This window comes from Delphinus delphis, chromosome 4 (genome assembly GCF_949987515.2).
Source record: "Delphinus delphis chromosome 4, mDelDel1.2, whole genome shotgun sequence".
Lineage (NCBI taxonomy): Eukaryota > Metazoa > Chordata > Mammalia > Artiodactyla > Delphinidae > Delphinus > Delphinus delphis.
The window spans coordinates 29,373,219-29,395,734 of NC_082686.1; the positions used below are offsets into that span (position 1 = coordinate 29,373,219).

At 34.2% G+C, this 22,516-nt stretch overlaps 1 long non-coding RNA gene across 1 annotated transcript in view; it reads left to right on the forward strand.

Moving 5' to 3' along the window:
* LOC132424013 (uncharacterized) overlaps window positions 1-8,056 on the forward strand; it is a 67,362-nt gene extending 59,306 nt beyond the window's left edge. The window contains exon 3 of the long non-coding RNA XR_009519156.1: window positions 7,815-8,056. This is a non-coding gene — a long non-coding RNA (uncharacterized lncRNA). The remainder of the gene's footprint in view (window positions 1-7,814) is intronic.
* The last annotated feature ends 14,460 nt before the right edge of the window (window positions 8,057-22,516 follow it).

The following is a 22,516-nucleotide window of genomic DNA, read 5'->3' on the forward strand; positions in this document are numbered from 1 at the left end:
TCTGACTATAATTGGAAGAGATAATTAATAATATAAGACAGGAAGTAGTATTAATCTAATTTTTATATAGCCGGGAGGCTTTTTTCTTGTTGAGCACAAGCTGGAGGTTGTGCTAGAGACCACCTAAAGAACCAGGGGCCATAACACACTAAATGCTACTTTGCAATTGTGAAAATCAGTATAGAATAGTAACTCTGAATGTATATGACACAGAAGAACCACTGTCAAAGTAATGGGGATCTGTAGCTCTTGCTTTGAGTCTTCGTTGGAGAAACTGGGACTACCTCAAGATCTGTACAAATGGGAAGATCAGAAACACAAACTGTAAACATTAAATAATTAAAAAGACAACTCCATACTTAAAATTTACATGTTGATATGCATATGCTATGACTTAGCAACCCAAAAGAAATGTGTACATGTTTTCAAAATAAAAATGTACTAGGACGTTTGTGTCAGCAGTATTCATAATAGCCACATGTTGGAAACCACTCAAATGCCTAGCAAAAGTAAGATACATACATTAATTGTAGCATATTCATGCAGCGTAATACCACAGAGCAATAAGAATGGGCTACAACCATAAGCAGCAATATGAATGACTCTCACAAGTAGAATGTTGAGTAAAAGAAGCCAGACACAAAAAGCACACCCTATATAATTTCACTTATATAAAGTAGAAAAGTAGGAGGCCTTTCCTGACTGGAAGTGGCAAAAGGGGAGCTTCTGGGTCACTGGTAATATTTCATTTCTTGATTTGACTTTTGGCTACCTAAGTATGTTCAGTTTGTGGAAATCACTGAGCTGTACACTTACATGTTCACTTTTCTGTAAATATATTACACATCAATAAAATTTTTTAAATCAATTTTTGTTACAAAAAAGAATGAGGATTTTCAGTAATTCGTAGTAAAAATCTCACATCTAAGGGAGTTTCCATTGTGATGGAGACCGTTGTAAGACATAGACTATGTAATATACAGAGAGGGATTAGAAACAACAGACTCAGGAGGAACAACAAAGACAGAAAATTCACATATGACCAGCATGAAGATTTTTCTTAGCCACACATCTGTGGAATGGGTACTTCACACTGTAGACTGGAGTGATTGAAGACATTCGCTGCATGGTGTGATTTTAGTTGGTTGCATCTAAAGTTGTTTTACCCATTAAGCAAATTGTTTAGAGTTCTCATCCCATGGTTTAGTTTATGTGTTTTTAATTATCCCTGCTTTCTTTATAGAATGTTGCATTAAATAACTCTTTCATGTAGTATTAAATAATTGCTAATTACTTTCGTGCCTAGAATTGTATGATATGATCAATAGCAGCCATTTCAGAAAACATGGTAATAAACAACAGATCAAAGCTTAATGAAATTAAGTCTTGCCTGACAGCACTCCATCTTGCAATAATGCCTGGCAACATAATAGAAACTTAGGTTCTGGAGTAACCAGACCATAGATTAGAAAGATGTCAAAACATATACTTAAGCAGGTAGCTAAGCGGTGAATTTGAAAAAAATATATGTATGTATATGTGTGTGTATATATATATTCCTAATTTGTGCTTGTTAGAATTATTGATCTCAAAATACTCTTAAAGAACATGTAATGAAAGGGTAAGTCATTGCATATAAAAGTGTTGAGTTGCATATCTGTAGTTGGTTTTTTCAGTTGATTAGATGGAGAACCAAAGTTTTCATAAGTCAAAGAGCAGAAACTCCTCCCTTTTGAAAATGCTTAGAAATATTTTTCTACCATTAGCAAGTCTCTCTATATACTGTATTTTATACCACTTAGATATAGTTTTAAGATAACTTAAAATTTAAGGAAGTATATTTATCTAAAGAAATGAATAGAGGTATGCTAGTTGCAATTTAACTAGGATCAATAAATATTCATGACGAAGGCAATTGAAATAGTGAAGTTGTCATATTGATATATACACTTCAGGGAATTTGGACTCTTTTCAAAGATCTAAAAAACATAAAAATTGGCAAAGATTGATCACATTATATATTTTTTTCTGCTATTGATTATTTCCACCATTTCTTATTTGTTATAGTTTTAGTAACAAGATGAGACATTCTTGTATACAGCCAAAAAGATTCTGAAAGCTCTGAGTAAATTATTATGGTTACTTTAACATTTTCTCATTGAATTTGTCAGTTTAGAGATACTGTCTTAAGACCAACATTGTTGAAAGATGACTATACTCTAAAGGAATTATAAAAGAAAAGCAAGAAGTACAACCTTATATGACATATATTCCAATTTCTGAAAAATATTGATATATTTCACATAAAAACTGTTAAGACTATACACAAAATCAGCAATAATAGTTTTAGTTTAGAGTAATGAGAGAAACATGAAGCTGAGACTAAGAAGAAACAAATATGTGACATTCAGATAATATTTCAAGGAGGAGAATGTGATCAACTGAGTTTAGGTCATTTGTTGAAGATAAATCCAGTCATGTGAGGACTTGGAAGTGACACTGGATTTACAGTATAGTTATCATTGGTGACATTGATAAAAGAAGTTTCGATGGATTTGGGGAAATTAAAGCAGACCTGAAAGATGGGTTCAAGAAAACCATGGCAAAGGAAACAGGTGTGAATGGAAGGAAAATTTTTAAGAAATGTCATTAAGACATGAGAGATGTGGGAAGTAATTAAAGAGGAATACAAGGATGATTGAGACTTCTTTTAGAAAGTGGGGAAATATATAGATATATATGATATATATATCATATTTTCATATATAATGGCCTTGCTTATTTAGTTATAGACTAATTATCTTATCTGCTTAGCAGGAGAAATGCTAAAACAATTTCTTTGAATAGGCTAGAGGGAATAGGATCCCAGATGTAACTTGAGATAGGTATAGGCGGTCTGTGGATGATGATGAAATCCATGAGACCGGATAACTTTATCCAGTAAGTGACTATAAATGGTAAATAATTCCAAGAACAGGTTCCTGCACACTCTAATGGGAGCATGTTGAAATTCTCTTCTGATGTAAAATTTTTAGTTATTAATGAAGACTGAGGACATAGTATGTGTGAAAATGCCTTGCCTGTGGGATGTCCAAAATAAAGTGGGTGCTTCCTTTGTTTCTTTCCTCCCTTCTATTTGTATATTCATTTCACCTTATGAACCCTGTTGTCCTAAATCATGACCTTCAGCACGCATCTCTTACTTCTTTGTAAGTCTTGAAAGCTGTACATTATTTTTTGTTAAATTCTTAATTGCTTCAAAAGTAGAAGTTTTGGACAGATTGATGTTGATATCATTTAATCCAATATTTGGAATATATGTCATTTAATCCTGTCTTGAGTTGTATAGTCTAGTTGGTCACATTGTTTTTCAAGATGTTCTATTTCCTAAAAATATTCATGAGAACATTAGAGAGGACTATTAATGCTAAATTATATTAATAATAAAAATTTAAAAATCAGTAAGTGATAAAATTTTAAAGTTTTACAAGCTTACCATCAATCAGATGAAAGGTTGCATCAATTGAAATCTTCTCTTTCCAAATTTCCAAATGATGTAAGGGAAAGGCCTTTGTGATCGAGGGCTTAAAATTTTATACAGTGCTTACATTTCTCTTATGAAATGAAATCTCAGAATCCTAAAGGATATGAACTAGGAGTATGTGGAACAAAGACCTCCCCCCTCCCTCTGCTTTCAGAACAGTGTAACTCCTTGTAGAAAGAAAATACTTGAATACTTTAGGTTATCAAGATCAACCAAATGCTGTTGATATTTATTCCATTAACTATCTTTAAAAGCTTCCATGAGAATTTTTGAATTTGATTTTCAGTAGGAGCCAAATATATATGTCTTTAAAACTATTTTCCTGCTCAGTATGCATTGTCATACTTACTGCTGAATTTATAAGCACCATGGTGCAACAAATGAAAGTGGAAGGAAAGAAATTTTATCTCAGATCTTCCTCATATTTATTTTTGAGCATCTTCCAAGCATAAGTACCCATGGATGTGGAAGTAGTAGTAGTTTATTTTTATAAGAAATATGGTGAATTTCTCTATTCAAATGTATTCAAAGCTGGGCTGCACCTAACTACTGGTATGAATTATATATAACATGTTTACAGTAATAAACTGGAAGACTCAAAGCATTGCTAGTCACTGAAATCCAAATTGGATCAGGATGAACACATGCATTCCTCATTTAAAAAAAAAAGTCCTAGTATAGTATAGATATTTGTATTGGCTCTCCTTGATTTCTTACCAATAATTGTTCCCCTTCCATTTCTCTCACTCTTTTAAGAAAGTAAGCTGTAAAGTATAGGGACAAACATTACTAATGAGAGAGAAAATTATAAGCCTATATGGTAGAACATTCACTGACTTGAAAATATATTGAATTAGTGTTCATATTTGAATTTTTACAACTATGTTCACCATGTGAAGTATTCAAATAAAATATTACTTTTGTGCAGTAGAAACAAGACAGTTAATATTTTTGATATGATAATATTAAATTAGCTCAAATATTAGACAAGCCTTTCAATTTACATATCAGAAATTAATGAAAAGATTGTATCTGCTGTAATGCAGCCTTATTCTCAGTAGAATGTAAGATCATATGGGCCTATGTGTTTCTCAACAACATTTCACAGAGAGTCAGCATCTCATAGTGGTGAAGAACCTTGGCAAAGGAATCATACAGTCTTACTTGGAATAAATTGCTTAACTCTTCTGTTTCTCAATTTCCTCATTTGTAAAAAGGGAATATCTACATACTGTATCCTATATCTACATCATAGCGTTGTTGTGAAGATTAAAATGACTCATATCAATCTTAAAAGACAGTGTCAGTTCCATAGTATATATCCAACCAATGCTATTTTTTGTCATTATTCACAAACAAAAATTCAGCAAACTCTAGGTATTGAATGCCTACTATGTATGAGAGGCTTGGGCTACATTTGACATCAGTGCTTTACTTTCACTATTAAATATTAACATTTATATTAATATTAAATAAATGCTGTAACAAACTAGCATATAGAATAAGTTTTGTCTTTAGTTCTTAAAATTCAAGTCTTTTAGCACTAGTTCCGGGATTTTGCTATTTTACCTTTGTCATTTCAACCACACCTTGTGTTTTGCATAATAAATTGCTGCTATCATTGCCTTCTCTCTAGGATGAATGTAAAAGTTGGATGACACTTTTTTTGTTTTGTTTTTTGTTTTTGTTTTTTTGCGGTACGCGGGCTTGTCACTGTTGTGGCCTCTCCCGTTGCGGAGCACAGGCTCCGGACGCGCAGGCTCAGTGGCCATGGCTCACGGGCCCAGCCTCTCCGCGGCATGTGGGATCTTCCCGGACTGGGGCACGAACCCGTGTCCCCTGCATTAGGCAGGTGGACTCTCAACCACTGCGCCACCAGGGAAGCCCTGGATCACACTTTTGACACTTGACTATGGAGTTGCCTGCTAGTCACCTTTCAACCTTGACAGCAAATCCAGTCAACTTAAGAGCATTTTAATGTACCTATGTAATTCCTTAGAATTTAAGATTAGGAGAGAAAAGCGGGTCTTGTGACCTTCATGAGCAGTATTCAGTGGTTACTCTGGAAATGATAGAATTAGTTTAATTTTAGCTGTAATTTGATTGAAATGTTTTCCAGCTTAAAATCAGGTATTTGACCAGCGCCTACAATGTGAGGGAGGTTATATGCAGTGCATTTCTAATGCAATAGAAACGCAGTCAAGTCAAATAAAATCATTTTGTTGTCAGTAATCAGGAAGAAGTTGCCCTAGATGTTTTAGATTCCAATTTTTAATTGAACAAGAAAGCTTAAGTATAGAGTAGTGTAGAGTATACACGACTCAGCTCTTTTTATGTAGGAAAAAAGTGCACTATTTTACTTCACCCTGACCTTGAGTCAAAGTTTTGTGAAGAATATGATTCTGAGTGGATTGAGGGTGAAGTGAGATGAAAAAGAGGGAAGAGCTGCTTTTAACATAACCAGATGGTAATTTTTACTAGTTGGCAGTGTATTAAAACACATTTTCTGAAAGGAAACTATACATTATAGACTGGCATCACTAAATGTGTAAAAGCATCCCAAAAATAGATAAAAATATTCTTTAGCTTTGAAGTAAAGTTTTGATAAACTTGTATGAGTGTATGGTTATCTGTAGGGTAAAGATAGCAATGAAGACTAACTGTACAATCAAAGGTCCTAGAGGAATTAGCACTGAATTGACAATATCTAATCTCCGATGTTATATCTTACAAAACATGAATCATGTTCTTTGTGCTGGTTCCAGGATAAACCAGGTATAACAGTTCAGTATTAACTGCTTTCTTGCCCTACTGAAATCATGATCAGTCTCACTAATGCACACCCTAGATTTCCCAACTAAATTTTTGAAATCAACTAAATTTTAATCATCACAGAGGGTAGTCATCTTGGAGTCTGCTAAATTATTCATTAAATAGCTTATTGCTGTTCTTTATGCATACTGAGAAAGTTGCAATGATATAACCTGAAAACCATTAAAACTCACTTGCCAAAAGTCCAGAAAACACAAATATTTAATTACTCATGAACAGTTTCTCTATAATCAGTTTCATGTATCTTATTTTTGGCATAACTACTCTGATTATGCCAAAATAATTAGGCAGACACAGTGACTCTGCCTAATCCTTTGATCATTGACATGGTGGGTCTGATAAACTCTTTAAAACATGTTGGTAATTTTTAAACCTTTCTAGTAGTGGAACATATAAATATTTTATCTGGAAATGACTGAAACACTATATAAATATTTTATCTGGAAATGACTGAAACAGTAAGTTAACACACCACTGCAAGTTACAATTAGAGCAGTCTCACATTTTGGTAAAGGCTACTGTAAAAAATTTATAATATTGAATAGACACAATGTATTCTTCCAAGGTGTATGGATCAAATCAGAGCAGATTGCATTGTTGAGCAGCCATATATGCACTGTTTAGAAGCTCATTGCTTGAAAGGAGTTTTAAACCAATTATTGAGTTGATTTCTCTTTCACTCTAGTTTTTGTAATAGTCAGTATGATAAAAGTGAAATGCCCATCATGGTGATTTCTTTTTTTCATTAATTGTAAGAAACCCAGTGTGATATTTCTTCTTTACTTGGATTTTTTAAAGCATGATTGGAAAAATGACTATAACACAGATTAGAATCTCAAGATACATTACATAAGATAGAGAGAGCTGAGAGCATTTCAATACTCAGTACTGTAAGAGAAGCATAAGTATTTTAAAATAAATTTTTAGCATACATCTTACTTTATAATGCAGTCATTTATTCAGGGGTGAACATAGTTCATCTTATTTAATATAGCTCATCAAGGTAATAACAATAATAATTTAAAAATAACCAATTTTTTTTTATGCATGCTATGTGATATAAACTGTTTTGTGCAGGTGTACATCTGTATTATACATGCCCTTACACGCTTAACTCTCACAAGAAATTTATGAGGCAGAGAGAAGTTAACTGGCCAACTTGCACAGCTGGTAAGTGATAGAAGACCTAAGATCCCAATCCAGGCAGTCTGGCTGCAGAGTCTGTGTCTGACCATCATAAGATACTGCTTTTCTAAAAAATTAGAAGAATCTAATTGTCTACAGCGAGTTCACCTTAGTTAGTGGCATATTTTATATATTGGTGTATTTTACAAGCATAATATACACTTGAAACATCAAGATAATGCTGGTTTATTTAAATAAGCACCAATCCTACTAAAGATCTATAATCCCTGTTAATATCTGTGTTTCTTTGGAGATCTTTATTTCAGTCATGCAAAATATACATACACACAGAGTGCAGACAGCAGAAGCAAGAAGAACTACAATCCTGCAGCCTGTGGAACGAAAACCACATTCACAGAAAGACAGACAAAATGAAAAGGCAGAGGACTATGTACCAGATGAAGGAACAAGATAAAACTCCAGAAAAACAACTAAATGAAGTGAAGATAGGCAACCTTCCAGAAAAAGAATTCAGAATAATGATAGTGAAGATGATCCAGGACCTCGGAAAAAGAATGGAGGCAAAGATCGAGAAGATGCAAGAAAAGTTTAACAAAGACCTAGAAGAATTAAAGAAAAAACACCTAGAAAAATTAAAGAACAAACAAACAGAGATGAACAATACAATAACTGAAATGAAAAAGACACTAGAAGGAATCAATAGCAGAATACCTGAGGCAGAAGGACGTATAACTGACCTGGAAGACAGAATGGTGGAATTCACTGCTGTGGAACAGAATAAAGAAAAAAGAATGAAAAAAAATGAAGACAGCCTAAGAGACCCCTGGGACAACATTAAACACACCAACATTTGCATTATAGGGGTCCCAGAAGGAGAAGAGAGAGAGAAAGGACCCAAGAAAATATGTGAAGAGATTGTAGTCGAAAACTTCCCTAACATGGGAAAGGAAATACCCACCTAAGTCCGGGAAGCACAGAGAGTCCCAGGCAGGATAAACCCAAGGAGAAACATGCGGAGACACATAGTAATCAAATTGACAAAAATCAAAGACAAAGAAAAATTATTAAAAGCAACAAGGGAAAAACGACAAATAATATACTCCCATAAGGTTAACAGCTGATTTCTCAGCAGAAGCTCTACAAGCCAGAAGGGAGTGGCACAGTATATTTAAAGTGATGAAAAGGGGCTTCCCTGGTGGCGCAGTGGTTGAGAGTCCACCTGCTGATGCAGAGGACATGGGTTCGTGCCCCGTTCCGGGAGGATCCCACATGCCGCGGAGCAGCTGGGTCCGTGAGCCATGGCCACTGAGCCTGTGCGTCCGGAGCCTGTGCTCTGCAACAGGAGAGGCCACGGCAGTGGGAGGCCCACGTACCACCAAAAAAAAAAAAAAGTGATGAAAGGGAAGAACCTACAACCAAGATTACTCTACCTGGCAGGGATCTCATTCAGATTCAAAGGAGAAATCAAAAACTTTACAGACAAGCAAAAGCTAAGAGGATTCAGCACCACCAAACCAGCTCTACAACAAATGCTAAAGGAACTTCTCTAGGCAGGAAACACAAGAGAAGAAAAGGACCTACAAAAACAAACCCAAAACAATTAAGAAAATAGTAATAGGAATATACATATCAATAATTACCTTAACTGTGAATGGATTAAATGCTCCAACCAAAAGTCACAGGCTTGCTGAATGGATACAAAAACAAGACCCATGTATATGCTGTCTAAAATATACATACATAGGTCATTTTTATTTTGATTCACATAATAGGATAATGTATACAGTGATGAGAAAATTATTTTTCATGTAATCATGGAAATTTTTCTTTATGTATTGTGTCTCTGTAGTAAATTCTGTGACTGACTCTGCTCCACTTGACAAATATCCCTATTCATTCTGTTACGGTTCTCTCTTGCTTCAGGCTGGCCAAAAGGCCTAATACAGGCAATAATAAGTAGAAAACAAAATGGTAATTGTACAAAATTCTCTATGTGTGAGGTCTATGTAAAATTATATATATATACACACACACACACACACATGCACACATATGTACATATAGTGGTAGAATACACTTAACATAAAATTTACCATCTTAACCATTTTTAACTGTATGATTCATTGGTATATTAACATTGTTATGCAACAATCACCACCATCCATCTCCAGAACTCTTCAGTTTGTAAAACTAGAACTCTATACCCATTAAGCAAAGCTCCCCATACCTGTCTCCCCACAGGTCCTGGCAACAACCATTCTACTTTTACTCTCTATGATTCAGACTACTCTAGGTATCTTATATAAGTGGGATAGTACAGTATTTTCTTTTCGTGATTGGCTTATTTCATTTAGCACAATGTCTTCAAGTTTCCTCCATGTTGTGGCATATGTTAGAATTTCCTTCCTTTTTAAAGCTGAGTAATATTCCTTTGTATATGCCACATTTTGCTTAGCTATCCAACAATGGATATTTGAACTTCCATGTTTTTAGCTGTTCTTTTGAGTATATACCTAAGAATGGAATTGCTTGATCATATGGTAATTCTATTTTTAATTTTTTGAATAGCTATAATACTGTTTACATAGCAGCTCTACATTTTATATACCCACCAACAGTGCAAAAGGGTTCAGATTTCTCCACATCCTTACCAAAACTTGTTATTTTCTGTGCTTTTTATTTTATTTTAATTTTATTTTTATTTTATTATTCTTTATTTTTTGGTAATGGTCATCCTAATGGGTATGAGTTATTATCTCATTGTATTTTGATTTGCATTTACCTAATGGTTAGTGATGTTGAGCATCTTTTTATGTGCTTATTGGCCATTTGTACATCTTCTCTGTAGAAATGTCTATTCAGGTTCTTTGCCCATTTTTGAATCAGGTTGTTTTCTGTTTGTTGAGTTTTAAATGTTCTCTCTTTATTCTGGATATTAATCTCTTGTCAGATATTTGATTTACAAACATTTCTCTCATTCTGTGGGTTATCTTTATTATTCTATTGATAATGTATTTTGATGCACATATTGTGGTTAAAATATTATATGATTTTATTATACATATCATCTGGTATACATGCCTCCAGGGTATAGGTCTAGGTGTCTTAAGAGAACCACTGGGTCAGAGATATGGATATCTTTAATTTGAAGGAAAAAAAATTAATTTTCATGAGGTCCAGTCTGCTAGTTTTTCTTTTGTTGCCTGTTACTTTTGGTGTCATATCTAAGAAATGTTTGCAAATCCAATGTTACGAAGCTTTTGTTCCATATTTTCCAGGAGTTTTATAGTTTTAGGTCTTTTTTTACGTCTGTGATCCATTTTGAGTTAATTTTTATATAAGGTATTAGGTAAGCATTCAACTTTATTCTTTTCCATGTGGATATCCAATTTGCCCAGCACTGTTAGTTGTAAAGACTGTCCTTCTATTGAATGGTGTTGGCCTCTTTGTGAAAAATCATTTGAAAAAGCTTATTTCTGGGCTGTTAATTCTTTTCCTTTTGTTGATATGTCTGTCTTTAGCTAGTACCACATGGGAGCTTTGTGGTAAATTTTGAAGTCAGGAAGTATGCCACTTGGTTTTGTTCTTTATTAATGTTATTTTGTTTATTCAAAGTCCTTTTGAGTCTCCATATGAATTTTAGAATAGATCTCTACTTCTGCAAAATGTTTCATTGAGTTTTTGATAGGGATTGAACTGAATCTGTAGACTGCTTTGGGTAGTATTACATTGAACATAAGATGTCTTTCCATTTATTTAAGTCTCTAATTTCTTTCTATTTATATCTTTATATCTTTAAATTCTTTCTAAAATTCTTTGATTTATTTACTGTTTTGTAGTTTTCATTGTACAAGTCTTTTACTTCTTTGGTTAATCCCCTAAGTATTTTATTTATTCTTTTTGATGCTATTTAAGATGGAATTGTTCTTATAATTGCCTTTTCAGAATGTTCATTGTTAGTGTATAGAATATAATGGATTTTTGTGTATTGACTTTGCTGAATCAGTTTTAATTATAACAATTTTTTGTGTAGATCTTTAGGATTTTCTGTGAGTACAATCACATAATCTACAAAAGAGATAATTTTTACTTCCTTTCTGATTGGATAGGTTTTACTTCTTTTTCTTGCCTAATTGCTCTGGCTATTTAATTTTGTTGACTAGAAATGGTGGCAGTAGGTATCCTTGCCCTGTTCCTGATCTTGGAGGAACAGCTTTTATTCTTTCATCATTGAGTATGACATTTGCTGTGAATTTTTATATATGGCTTTTATTATATTGAGGTAGTTGTCTTCTATTCTTAGTTTTCTGAGTGATTTCTATCACTAAAGGATATTGACTTTTGACTAATATATTTTCTGCACCAGTTGAGATGATTTTTTTTTCCTTCATTCTGTTAATGTGTTCTATTACATTGAACAGTTTTTGTATGTTGAAACATCCTTAAATTTCAAGAGTAAACCCCACTTGATCATTTTAATTTGCTGCTAAATTCATTTCACTGTATTTTGTTGAGGATATATGCATCAGTGCTAGTAAGGGATATTGGTCTATAGTTTTCTTTGCTCATAGTGTGTCTGGCTTTTGTATCTTAGTAATGCTGGTCTCACAGAATGAGTTAGGAAATGTTCTCTCCTCTCCACTTTTATTGAAAAGTTTGAGAAGCATTGTTATTAGTTCCTCTTTAAATGTTGGTAGAATTTACCAGTGAAACCATCAGATCCAGGGCTTTCCTTTGTTGGTAGAATTTTGATTACTGATTTAGTCTAGTTACTAGTTATAGATCTACTCAGAGTTTCTATTTCTTCATGATTTAGTCTTTGTAGGTTTTGTATTTCTAGGACTTGTCCATTTCATGTAGGTTATCTGATTTGTTGGCATACAGTTATTCTTAGTACACTCTTATTATTTTTATTTTCTGAAGAATGGGCAGTTATGTCCCCATTCTCATTTCTGATTTCAGTAATTTGAGTCTTCTATTTTTTTTCCTTAGTCTAGCTAAAGTTTTATCAATTTTATTGATCTTTTTAAAAAAACTTTTGGTTTTATTGATTGTCTCTATTGTTTTCTATTCTCTGTTTTGTTTATCTGAGCTCTGATCTTCATTATTTCCTCCTTTCAGCTAGCTTTCAGTTTAGCTTCTTTTTCTAGTTCCTTAAGTTGTAAAGGTAGTTTGTTAATTATTTCTTTCTTTTTAATGTGAGCATTTATAGCTATAGATATCCCCTTTAGCACTGCTTTCATTGTGTCCTATGTTTTGGTAGGTTATGTTTTCAATTTCATTAGTCTCTAAGTAGTTTCTAACTTCCCTGTGATTTCTTCTTTGAGCCATTGGTTGTTTAAGAGTCTGTTGTTTAATTTTCACAAATTTGTGAATTTTCCAGTTTTCCTTGTGTTATTGATTTCTAACTTTGTTCTGTTGTGGTGAGAGAAGATATTTTATATGATATACACCTTTTAAAATCTGTTGAGACTTAATTTGTTATGCCCAGTATATTTTTAACTTACAATATTATAAAAATTATTTCTAATATGATTTGAAATCTTATGATGTTGGATATGTTTATAAATCAAATGTAAAAGGCTGCTTTCTCTTGGTTTTGTATTATAGATCAGGCTGACATTTCATTACATCCTAATATGTTTGTTAACCTTAATGAAGTTTCTTTTCTCCTCTGTTTTTCCATGAACTATTGCATTACATAACTAAAAGACCCCTATATATCATGGACATTTCTAGAAATTGGTTAATTCAATAAAGTGATCTTGCTTCTCAAATACAACTTATAATAACTAGTATGTCAATAAATTCCACTGAATATTAAACTATTTTATAATGTACAGCCAAAAAAAAAAACTAGATATCAAAAAATTGTAACTCTCCTAGGCTTGCAGGTTTTCAAAGATCAGGTTGAAGATAAGTCTGAATACTTTTAGGGAAGATTTGTTTCTCACACTTCTCTGCTCCCATTTCAGCTTTGCTGGAGCTGTGTTAACATTATGAATAATGCCAATACCAAAATAAAATTTGAAGGCAACCTACAAAATTCATAGAGATATCAGAGGGACTGTGGATGAAGAATTGGATTAACATATGAGAAGTTGTAGAAGTATGACTAAGAATGTTTAATATAAATTCTGATATTGGTGACAATGTTTCATGTGGACAGTTTATTTGGTAGTATTTCTGCCATGATGTTACTGATCACTGATTGATGTTACTGATTGCTTAGTTGATATGTTTTTTGTTCATTCATCCTTGAAATAAATAATTGATTTCTTAAGATAAAAGAAAATTGTCAAAAGGTTATCACTACAGAATTTCTAAAATAACTTTATTTTTTTACTAAAAATAGTTGAATCCATTAAAAATTAAACAGACTAAGAAAGTGTGATTCTAATACTTTGGTCTCTCTCTGTCATGCAAGTTCCTGAAAACTCTATTTAAGGGGTAAGAGGATTATAGTGATTAGAATTTGAAGAGTAAAGAGTTTGGTCTGCGTCACCATGTCATTTGCTTTTGTCCATGTATTTGTTGGGCTCTGGCTCTGGAACAATATGGGAAACATGGGAATAACCAAACATGGGAATAACCAAAACTTTGTGAAATATGTTTACAAAGAAATGTCTTCTAAAGATGGCTCATTTTTTAACTTCAAGCTGGATTGAGATAAGGTGTGTTAATACTCAATTTAATTTTATCTGGGGTTATGTAACTAAATGGTGTTTTTTACCTTATAAGATATTGTAAAATAGCCTTTTTGTGGTCCATTGCTAAAATGGAAATAAGTAATTAGATTCTTTTGAGTTTGAGGAACAATGCTGGGCTGGTATATCATTGTGGGGGGTTGAGGTAGGAGTATTTTATGCTTTAAACTAAATCACAAAATAAAATAAACATCCATTGTTTTTGTCCTTCATCTTGTAACTATGGGTATAAAAGAAAAGATTCATAATGGCAGATAATGAATTAATAGCACTAGTCCCTTAGCTAAGTCCCTTCTAACTTTCAAAATTATAGGTCAGAGTTCTCCTTTGCTTGTTAACTATACTACTTTACCACCTGTGGGAATTTTTGTTATTAAGTAATTGTGGTAGGCAGGATATGTGTGGAAATGGAGCTTCTTACACTCTTGGCTTATTACACTCTTACAGTAATCCACATTGTGGCAATGAGAAGTGACAGGCAGTCATCATGTCCAGGAACACACAGCACCATGTGGTCCATTGATTAATCAGCAAATCCCTTCTATTTCCTCACTTTTCTTTTCAAATTGCTCCCAAACTCAAACCCTCTACCAAGGTAACATTTGACAGAATATATGTTGCTTTTTTTTTTTTTTTTTTTTTGCTGTACACGGGCTTCTCACTGTTGTGGCCTCTCCCGTTGCAGAGCACAGGCTCCGGACACGCGGGCTCAGCGGCCATGGCTCACGGGCCCAGCCGCTCCACGCATGTGGGATCTTCCCGGACCAGGGCACGAACCCTTGTCCCCTGCATCGGCAGGCGGACTCTCAACCACTGCACCACCAGGGAAGCCCTATGTTGCTTTGTTTACCATTACTGTTTACTTTATTTAAAGATTTCTGTTTTCATTATAATGATCTTAATGCACAGGACCTGCTACATGACAATATGGAGCCCTTTGTTTAAAAATATGAAGAATATCTAGACAGCAACAGCAGAAAATTTAACAGGTGCAGGGGCTTTACTAAGCCCAGGGCCCTTTGTGACTGCCCATGAAGCTAACCCAATTAACACCAAGCATCCATGCCAAGATAAATCTGGAGTGTTATCAGGGCAGTTTTTTTCTGAGCTGGACTTTTTGCTCCATTTATTCAAACTCCACTTTTAATTGTGTCTTACTTCATTCTTGTAATTAGAATGTTGGCACTCTGAAGGCTTCTTCAATTTTTAAATAAATCTTAGTGAGTAAGACGTATCTTTATAACTCTACTGATTTAGGACTTTCTATATATTTAATATAGCATGTGTAGTATTTGAGACTATTTACAATCATTTGACTATAACTTTACCCATTGTCTAACATTATACACTGTAAAAAAGTTTCTTAATATCTTTTTTCCTCCTAAAATACAGGATATTGTATTCTGCTACATATGATCCAATATTACTCTATATGCTACATGATCCTTGCCAAAATTCGTATTTCTTTATATTATTAAGCTAATAATGCATTCTTCATATCACTGTTTCTTGAACAATACTCTCCCTTCATATCTCATTCAATAAATCATATAAATGTAATATTAAATTATGATCTAATTATATCATCTCTTTATTTGTCCACCATTTGCCATTTTAACTTAGTTGCCCAAGCTTTAATATAGAACATCATGTAATTAGGTCTGATCGATATAAGTATTTGTTCTAAATAATATTGGGAATGTATATATCCATTATAGATAAATTTTTAATACTTTTAAAATTGAACTATTAATTGACTTAAATATTATTTTAGTTTCAGGTGTACAACATAGTGATTTGATATTTTTATAAATTATGAAATGATCACCATGATGTCATTATACAAAGATAGTAAAATATTATTGACTATGTTCCCTATGCTGTACATTACATCCCTGTGACTTATTTATTTTATAACTGTAAGTTTGTACCTGTTAACCCCTTTCACCTATTTATTCCATCCTCTCACCCTTCTCCGTTCTGGCAACCAGCCATTTGTTCTCTGTATCTATGAATCTGTTTCTGTTTTTCTATGTTTGTTCATTTGTTTTTTTAGATTCCACATATAAGTGAGATCATATGGTATTTGGCTTTCTCTGTCTGACTTATTTCACTTAGCTTAATACCCTCTGTGTTCATTCATGTTGTTACCAATGGCAAGATTTTAATTTTTAATGGTTGAGTAATATTCCATTGTGTTTATATGCCCCTTATTCTTTTCACATTCATCTTGGACAGTTAGGGTGCTTCCATATGTTAGCTATTGTAAATAATGCTGCAGTGAACATTGGGGTGCATATATCTACTGGACTTGGTGTTTTCATGTTCTTTGGATAAATACCCAGTAGTGAGATTTCTGTATCATATAGTAGTTCAATTTTTAATTTTTTGAGGAAATTCCATACTGTTTTTCATAGTGGCTGCATCAATTTATATTCACACCAACAGTGCATGAAGGTTCTCTTTTCTGCACATCCTCTCCAACATTTTTTATTTCTTGTCTTTTTGATGGTCACCATTCTGACAGTATGAGGTGATATCATGGTGTTTTTTATTAGCGTTTCCCTTATGACTCTAGTGATGTTGAGCATCTTTTCAAATGCCTGTTGATCATATGTGTGTTTTCTTTGGAAAAGTGTCTATTCAGGTCCTCTGCCTATTTTTAAACTGGATTGTTTGTTTTTTGATATTGAGTTGTATATTCTTTGTATATTTTGGATATTATAACCCCTTATCAGACATATCATTTACAAATATCTTGTCCCATTCAGTATGTTGCCTTTAGTTTTGTTGATGATTTCCTTCGTTGTGCAAAAGCTTTCTTGATTTAATATAGTCTCATTTATTTATTTTTGCTTTTGTTGTCTTTGCCTGAGGATACATATCCAAAAAAGTGTTGCTAAGACCAGTGTCGAAAAGCTTACTGCCTATGTTTTCTTCTAGGAGTTTTATGGTTTCAGGTAATTTTCAACACATTTTGAGTTTGATTTTGTATATGGTATAAGAATGTCATCTAAAAAAAAAAAAAAAAAAAAAGAATGTCATCTAGTTTAATTCTTTTGTGTGTAGCTGTCCAGTTTTCCCAACACTACTTATTTAAAAAGCTGTATTTTCCCATTGTATATTCTTGCCTCCTGTGTCATAGATTACCTGATCATATAAGTGTAGGTTCATTTCTGGCCTCTCTCTTCCATTCCATTGATCTGTGTGTCTCTTTTTGTGCCAGTACAAACTGTTTTGATTACTATACCTTAGCAGTATAGTTTAAAATCAGGGAGTGTGATATCTCCAGCTTTGTTCTTACTTAAGATTGCCTTTGCCATTCAGGGTCTTTTGTAGTTCCATACAAATTTTAAGATTATTTGTCCTAGATCTATGAAAAATACCATTGGAATTTTGATAGGGATTGATTTGAATCTGTAGATTGCTTTGTAATCAACAATGTATGGACATTTTAACAGTGTTAATTCTTCTAACGCATGAGCACAGTATATCTTTTTATTTATTTGTGTTGTTTCCAATTTCTTTCATCAGTGTCTTAAAGTTTTCAGAGTACAGTTCTTTCACCTCTTTGGTTAAATTTATTCTTAGATAATTTATTCATTTTGTTACAACTGTAAATTGGATTGTTTTCTTACTTTCTCTTTCTGATAGTTTGTCATTAGTGTACGGAAATGCAGCAGATATCTGTATGTTAATTATGTCCTGTGACTTTAATGAATATATTTATTCATTCTAATAGTTTTTTGGGTTTTCTATATATAGTATCATTTCACTGCAAATAGTGACAGCTGTACTTCTCCTTTCTATTTTGGATGCCTTTTATTTCCATTTCTTGTCTGATTGATGTGGCTAGGACTGTATTCAATAAAAGTGGTAAGTATGGACATCCATGTCTTCTTCCTGATCTTAGAGTAACAGCTTTCAGATTTTCACCATTGAATATCATGTTAGCTGTGAGTTTGTCACATATAGTCTTTATTATGTGGAAGTACGTTCCCTCTCTACCCGCTTTGTTGAGTTTTTTTCATAAATGGTCATTGAACTTTGTCAAATGCTTTTTCTGCATCTAATGAGATGATCGTATAATTTTTATTCTTAGGTTTTTTTCTTTTTGCTGTTCTAAATTGGGTGATTTCTACTATTCTGTCTTCCAGATTGCTAATCCATTCTTCTATATCTTCTAATCTGCTGCTGATTCCCTCTAGTGTATTTTTCATCAAAGTTATTGTATTCTTCAGCTGTAAATGGTTCTTTCTTATATTTTTTATTCTTAATTGAAGTTGTGGTTTTTTTGTGTGTGTGTGGTATGTGGGCCTCTCACTGTTGTGGCCTCTCCCGTTGCGGAGCACAGGCTCTGGATGTGCAGGCTCAGTGGCCATGGCTCACGGGCCCAGCCGCTCCACGGCATGTGGGATCTTCCCGGACCGGGGCACGAACCTGTGTCCCCTGCATCGGCAGGCGGACTCTCAACCGCTGTGCCACCAGGGAAGCCCTCTTAGTTGAAGTTTTCACTGTGTTCCTCCATTCTTATCCCAAGTTTAGTGAGTATTTTTATGACTATTATTTTGAACTCTTTATCAGTTAAATTACTTATTTCATTAGAGTTTTTTGCCTGGGTTTTAATCTTGTTCTTCCATTTGGAACATATTCCTATCTCTACATTCTGTTTGACTTTCTGTGTTTGTTTCTATAAATTAGGTGAAACAGCGACCTCTCCCAGTCTTGAAGGCATTGCTTTGTGTAGGAGAGTCCCCTGTATGGACTCCAGGTAGACAGAGCTGGAGTGCGTGTGGGCCAGTGGGTCCTATAGTATGCCTTGCCGGGGATGCCCTGGTGGGTTGGCTGGAACTGGAGTAGGTGCACGCCAGAGGGGCCCCAAGATGTGCTGTGTCAGGCCCACCTTGGGGAGCTGGCTATAGCTGGTCTGGGCCAGGGGTCTGGGGTACACTGGGGCACCCTTGATGGCCTAGCTAGAGTGCTGGATTGTGTTCCTGCCCACATTATCAAGGTAGAGAGGCTATGCAAAACTCATACTCTCTGGTCCCTCTGATCCTACAGAGAGTTCCAGCAGTTCCCCACCTATTTTGCAGATGCTCTAGGATTAGTAAATGTGTTTCCTTCACATGTAGTTTAGGTGCCCTTGAAACTGCTGTTTTTTCACTGTGCCCCTGGCAGGTAACTCTACACATGGGCCCCTCAGTGATATCTCGCCCTACTGCAGGTCAGTGTATCGGAGGTGAAGTTCCCAACAGTACCGTGTCTTCATCTCTCCAACCTGTCTCTGTTTGGTCCCTCTAATATTTATTGTGCAGAAGCTCTTCAATCAGCCCTCAGTTCTTCTTCAGGAGGAATTGCTCTGCATGTAGGTGTAGGTTTGGTATGTCCATGGAAAGAGGTGAGTTCAGTGTCTTTCCACACCACCATCTTGGACCAGAACAACTCCCGTTACAGCTAATTTTAAATGTCCTTGTTAATATTTCTGTTGCAGGATTTTTTTTTCAATAATCCTTAGTAAATGTTGGTACAGTTTGAACATATCAAATGTAAAATCAGCAATATTGGACAGTTTGTTTCATTTATGAATTTCTTATCTGTCAAAGGTCGGCTTTTGACACCTGTGTTACTTGTGATAACCTGGGAGGTTCTTCAGTATATAATGATACCTTTAAATATGTCTCTGAACAAAGCCTTTGAAAATATTGCTTTTTTGGTCTCAGTGCCTAAGCCTTAACCAGTGCCTGATCACACCAGGCCCAAGTCATTTTGTCAGCATCCTTCACACCCTCCCTACCTCCTGTCTCTCACCATTCAATTTCATCTGTATTCCAATTTCAGGTTGATAAAGTTGAAGTACTACCATCCTCATGTGTCATTTTGAATTAGTAATATAAGTACCTCCTTTGTCTGTGTTTGAAACTTTGGACTTTACATTGGACTTGCTCTTTTTCTTCATAGCATGCATCTTGGTCTGAGCACAGAGTTTATTTCTGTCTTTCTCTACTTGTGTCAAGCACCTGTTTTATTACTTGTTGTTCTGCCAACCCATATTTTCTTACTCTTTTAATACTTGTTCTCCCTTTACAGCCTTCACTATTTATTTCAGCTTATATTTTCTCTCACACATCTTTAAACTTGTGTCATCTTTGTAATAACTACTAGAATTTAGTACAGTTGTCCCTTGGTATACATGGGATTGGTTACAAGGGCCCCCGTGGATATCAACATCTATGAATTCTAAATTCCCTCATATAAAATGGTGTATAACTGTCCACCCTCTTCCACAGGGTCTGCACCCATGAATTCAACCTACTGCAGGTTGAAATTCAATCTGCAGTTGTTTGAATCCATGGATGTGAAACATGCAGATACAGAAGGCCAACTGTACATTTATTGAAAAAATTCCACATATAAATGGACCTGCACAGTTCAAACCTGTGTTGTTTAAGGGTAAACTGTGTTTAATTTTCTTCTAGTTTGTATGCATGGAGGGAGGGTATGGGTACTTCATTTTTAAAATAAACATCTCCTTTTACTCTCCAAATATATCATTTCAAATATAACATAATTAAATATATAAATTATTAGGATATTTTCTCTCTCTTAAAAATCATCTTTGCTCTCCAGACCATCTGCACAGAAATATGTGTTGCTTATAAAAGCCACATTCTTGACCTCTTATACTCCAACTGTTATCACGATGTATACATTGAAAAAGTAACTAGCTATGAAATAGTTGTTAGAGGGGTTCTATTAAAACCTCAGTCTTTAAAATTTTGGCAGATCACAGCTTTCTAAGGAGAGGAAAGAAAACCTACATGAAGGATGGTGATATAATTAGTTTGTTATTATAAAAATAAAATAAACCTATTGCTTTATGGCAATGGATTTCAAATTCAACAAAATATATTTAGAAACAAGGTGTAAAATGTAAGTAACATGAAATAGGAGGAATTACAGCTAATATTTGTCAGGAGATTAATGTATACACATCTTACTGGCTGCTGTAGAAAATGCAGTAGCATGTATTGTAAAAGTTAGAAATCTAATTTTATGAATTTTGTGTAGATATAGCAGTATTAAAATTTAACTGATTGTTGATAACTATAATCTAAGTAATCTGTTTACAGATCTTTCTCTTACCTTTGGTTAGATTCTTGTGAATTTATAAAATTATTTACGATATTTTCAATTCAAATGGCATGAGACCTTGGAAACACAGGGTACTAGGGATCAATATATAATAGATAAATGACTTGAACAGGTGGTACTTAATGCTTTTGCACGTTTTGGTCACTTGGGAGAGTTCATAGTTACTGAAGTTAATACCAATTAGAATAATGTTCACCTCAGTGACTAAAGAAACTAAGTCAAAAGACACCACCTCTTAGAAGAAAGCACAAACAGTATACATAGTGTCTTTAATTCAGTTCAGATTTCAGCCTGTCAGCAACAAGCTAAGTCCAGCAATAAGTTAACATTTGGGGATAAAAAGATTAAGGCTCAGCCTTATCTTTTAATATGTGCTACTTTTGAGACGAGAGATCATCAAACACATGAGTGTAAGGTAGAGGACAAAGCCCTGGAGTGAAAAATACAAAGTTTGACTCAGATTTATTGCGATGTCCAGCAAGGCAAGTAACTTGTTCTCTGTTAGCCTCAACTTCTCGATTTGCTACAGCTAGATACTTTGTAGGTTTTCCTCTGACTCAGACTTCAGTAGGGGTTGGCTTAAAGCAGTTTCTCTTTCAGCACTAACTTCATTTCTCTAGCCTTACTAGACTTTAGTCATGAATGTCAATATGCCATTAGATATTATACAGACACAAGGCTCCTTGAAGGTGGTCGAGTTTAGTGATCAAACAGGTTCTTAAGATTAATGTCTGGGTTCAAATCCCACATCCTCTACTTTCTCACTATATGATTTGGACAAGCTAGTTATTCTTGGAGCCTCATTTTCCTCATCTGGGTTGTTTTGAAGATGTTAGAACTTTAAAAATATATATAAGATAAATAAAATTAAACAATATGTAAAAAATATAAGTCTCTGGCATATCCAAATCCTCAAGAATATTGGCCGTTATTATTATTTAGGAATACAAGAATAATGGAGTTTGACCAAGAGATCCTTGATAAATTTGAGTCAAATGGAAATTTTCTTGCTTCAGGGATGATTGAGAAAGCCGGACTTCTGAAAGAGCAAGGGAACTTTGGATAATGCATGGGAGGAGTGATAAAAAGTAGGCTACAAATGCAGAAATCAGTTCTCCGCTATTCACTGGTTAAG